We start from the raw sequence: 4672 nt of genomic DNA on the forward strand, positions 1-4672 counted from the left end.
CCTGGCTGGTTGGCCTTCGACTTCTTTCAAAATGACACTGTTGGTGAAACTGGGTTTAAGCTGGTACTGCCTCCAAGTTTGGCTGATCACCCCCTTGGAACTCAATGCTCAAGACACAAGTGTAGGTGGGAAGAAGAGGTAGCTTCATTCAGAAAGCCAGCAACCTGGGGAAGATGGCTGACTAGTATCCAAAGACCATCTCCCAAGGGCCATTATGATAGAAGGATTTTTAGAGGGGAAGCAAGGAGGCCACGTGCTGTTTTGTCCAGCACAGCAGTTCATCACCTCTTACGGCTGTGGCTGGGTCAGCTTGATCTAGTCGCCAGGACAGAAGTTCTTATCTTCCTCGAGCACCTCTTCTTTCTAGTTTCAATGCCTCCTAGTCTCTTTGCAAAGTCTCAATAAAACCATACTTAGTTCCTGCAAGCTAAGTACAAAACAGAATTTAATCAAAGAAAGAAATCAAACCGAAAGCCAGTCTACAGTATTTTTTATTTTGGTAGGTAGAGGTTTTTGCTATAGAGTGCTTACTAGAGAGAGAGAGAGATAGACACAGTGAGTGGAAAAGCAGGAAATCACCCCCCATGGAGGATGGCCATATCGCAATCCCTTCTTCCCCATTCTCCTCCAGGGATCTGGGGCATGCACGCACATGCACCAGGTATGAGTTTCAAGCCACTGGACCCAAGATTCAAACCGTAGTCAGCCATGTGGGAGTCCAGTGATGTAACCGCTACTCCATCTGCTGGCACCCAGACTACAGTATTCTACCCTGTGGTGTTGAATTCAATATGAAGGTATTTTGGTTCCTCCTGTAGCCCAGCTACAGTGGCTGTCAGATGAAAGTGAGAGCAATTACTCTGTGTTCATCAGAGCAGAATTCTGGTGACCCAGTTCCCTCCCCAGTGCCTAATGGGGCTTCCAGTTGCCCTCTGTGAAAACAGGAGCAGGGATTCGTGTGGCTAAGGCTGGAAACATGCGGCTGAGGCTGTTGACTACAGATTTGGAGAAGGAAATCTTGGGTGCTGAGGCCCGAGACGAGCCCCAATTGGGTTGTCCATTCACTCACTGACTTTCTATTTATCATCACCTCCTCTACCATATCCCCTACTGGATGGCGACAGACCATGTGACTGCGCCCTGCCCACCTCCGCCCACCCTCACCATTGCTAAGACCGGGGTGACAACCGCCCAAGGAAAACTAGCCCTGACCCAAAGGGAGTGCATGAGTCAATCAGCTTCCTTCTCTCTTTTTAAAGAATATTTAAACCGAGAAAAATGCAGTTTATGGTAAGTGCTTGAACTGAAATGTCATGTTAAAACGAGGGTAAAATAACTCAGGAAGAAACACTGGTTATGACAGAGAGAAGGTTGTTGGGAAAGTTATGATGCATTTTTGTATAGAAAAACACCTGGTTACTTTTCTGGTGACCTACTACATGGCCAGATTAAAAGGAGAGACAACATAACACCCAGACAAATGGAGGGACAGAAGCTAAAGGGACAGGGATCCCCTAGCCTTGGCTCCCATGTTGTGTTTCTGATTCTAATCCCCTAAGGTCTCATGGTACCTCTAGGGCCTTGGGTTTCGAGGTAATTGTAAAACTTTCCAGTGGGCAAGGCTAAGGCTAGTTTATTGTTGTGGGCTTCCATCCCAGTTCATTTAGCATCTTCACGTTGATTCCTTTTGGGGAATTCTCTCTCTCCCTCACCAGAAACACTGTTCAATTGTTAAGGAAGAGCTCATTTTCTTCTACTGCACTACACTGAGTTGGCTTCTGTTCGCTGCCCCTAAAACATGCAGAGAAAGATTCAGTGACTCGCTCTGGCCTTTGCCAGGTACCTAGGCATGCATGTCCTAAATCCCAAAAGGTAGAAGAAAAGGAGGAAAAGGAGTTGCAGCATGACCATTCCCCATGAGGGATGCTTTCTCATTTTCCTTCTGTCTCTCCCTCTCTGTCTTTCTCTGGTGAATGCACACACCCTCCAGCAAAATTTTAAAAAGAAAGAAATGCCAGTGTCCATTGTGCATTCAGTAGATGGAGGGGATTTGAGAATAAGGATTAGAAAGGGTTTCATGAAGTAAATGAGCCTAAAAGGAATAATAGATACTGAATTTTAGAAATTAGAAAGAAGGAAAAATCAGAAAAGCAAGAATGATGTTGCAGATTTTACTAGACACGGCTACCTGTAAAATGGAAGGGTAGCTCAGAGATTAAGGGACCAGATCATTGCAAGAAAGTTTCTAACAGTCTTGGAGAAATAACTGAAGTAACTTGGGTGCCTGGTAACTGCAGACTGGGGGAAAGGATCACAGCATGAAATCTCTGCCACGTGTCACTGTCTCTCTCTCGTCTCTCATGAAAGAAATAAATTTTTTTAAAAAATAGAAGTTTAGGGGCCAGCAGGTGGCATAGTCATTAGGCACTGGACTCCCACATGGCCAACTGTCGTTTGAGTTCTGGACTTGGTGGCTTGAAAATCACACCAAGCGTGTAGAGAATGAAGAGATTGTGGTGTGGCCAACCCCTCGGGGTTGGGGGGGGGTGATTTATTGCTTTTCTTCTCTCTGTCTCTCTCTTGAGTGAGTGCATGCACCCTATGACAAAAATCTTTAAAAAAAAAAAAAAGAAAAGAAAAAGAAAGAAAGAAAGGTTTGCTGTAAAACCATGTGGGATGTTACACCTGTAGCAACCACATATATCTTGCCTCTACCACATCTCCTAATCACATCACTTTCTCTTGTACTTGATTTAATCTCCTGTTGCTTTGTTCATCACAGCCCTTCCAATAGATCAAGACTAAGAGGTGGAAGACAGTGATATGATAACCCTGCCCCTGAGTAGGCTTAGGCGAATGTGTGTACTATGTTTTAATATTTTTTGTTATTTTTCTGTCTTTTTTTTTTCAGAAATAATTAAAACCATTTATTCTGAGAACAAATTTGAGTGACCAACTCAATGAAACACAAAAGTATTTTCTCAACATGCTCAGATGAAGTGGCTCTTTTTATTCAGTTCTGAGAATAGAAGAACTTTTAAAAGTTAAAAAAAAAATTGCATTCTATATTATGTTTGAATTTTAAGCTAAGCATTATTACAATAGTCAAAATGTTTTTGAAATTAAAAAGGTTATAAAGTACAAAAGTTACAGGAAGGTAAAGCTAGTTTATTGCTGAAGAAACAGGACCAGCAGGTGGCATGGTGGTTAAGGCGCTGGGCACTCCCACTTAGCCGACCACAGTTCGATTCCTGTACCTAGTGGCTTGCTTTCTCACTTTCTCTCTTCCTCTCTCTGTCTCTCTCTGGTCAAATTAAAATAAATGAGTGAATGAATAAAATGAAATAATTCTTAAAAAAAAAGAAAAAAACATTTGTTATTAATTTAGCATCGCCTAAGTGTACCGTGTTTATAAAGACTACAGAAGTGTACGGAAATGTCTTAGGCCTTCACATTCATTCACTATCACTCACTGACTCACCCAGAGCAAGTTCCAATCCTGCAAGCTCCATTTGTGGTAAGTAAGTGCCCTGTACTTCATTATTTATTATCATTTTTTAAGACAAGGTCTCACTACATTGTAATCTACCTGCGTCAGCCTCCCAGTTGAGACCACAGACACACATCACTGTGTTCAGCCCTCAGGTTGGACTTGGAATCAAACTCAGGCCTACCATGTGGTCCCAGCCTACAGAGCATGATGCATTAGCAATGCACACCACCATGGCTAGGCAATTTTTATCTTTTACACCGTAGTCTTTCTATGTTTATTTAAATACAAATATTCATTTTTTGCATTACAGTTGCCTCCAGTATTCAGTGCAGTAACATGCTGTTCAGGTTTATAGCCTAGAATCAAGCTCTGCTGTGTAGCCTAGGTGTATGGGAGGCTATGCCATCTAGTTAAAAGTACTCTATTTTTACACCTGACAAAATCCCCAGCAACACATTTCTCAGAACTTATCTCTGTCATTAAGTAACATTTGACTGTACATATCTAAGAAGTTTAATAAATCTCAAGGAAAGATGCAAAGAGATTCATACCTAGATACATCATTGGCAAAAGAGGAAGACAAAAAGAATATAAGAAAGAGAAGAAATAACTTATAAGTAGCAGGCCCCGTGATCTAGTGGCTAAGGGAGTGGTTAATCCCACATGGCTGACTGTTGTTTAAAACCCAGTTGTAGCAGCTTGAAAAACATGAAGAACCATCAGTTGGAGTAATAGCTATGTCGCTGGACTCTCACATAGTCACACATGTTCTATAGCAAAAACCTCTCAAAAACAAAAACAAAACAAAAAAAGAAAGAAAAACAAGAAGGGTGTTCTGATGGGATGGAGAAACGGAAGAGAAGGGACTGCCGCATGGCCATACCACATTGGAGATGCTCCTTCCTTCCCTTTCTCTCTCTTTGTTTTTCTGTGTCTCTCTGGTGAACGCATTAATAACAACAAATAACAACAAAAAGTACCAGGGAGCAGCAACAATACAAGTAACAACTGATTTCCCATATAGAACAGTGGAGGGCAGAAAGCAGCAAAATGACATACAAAGTATCAAAAACAAAATCATTAACCAAACATTTTATTTTCCAGGAAATCTTTCTTCAAAAATGGAGGTGCTAATTATCCACATGTTTGGAGATTATATATATATAATATATATATAAT

The sequence above is a fragment of the Tupaia chinensis genome, unplaced genomic scaffold, assembly GCF_000334495.1.
Source record: "Tupaia chinensis unplaced genomic scaffold, TupChi_1.0 Scaffold000422_1, whole genome shotgun sequence".
Lineage (NCBI taxonomy): Eukaryota > Metazoa > Chordata > Mammalia > Scandentia > Tupaiidae > Tupaia > Tupaia belangeri.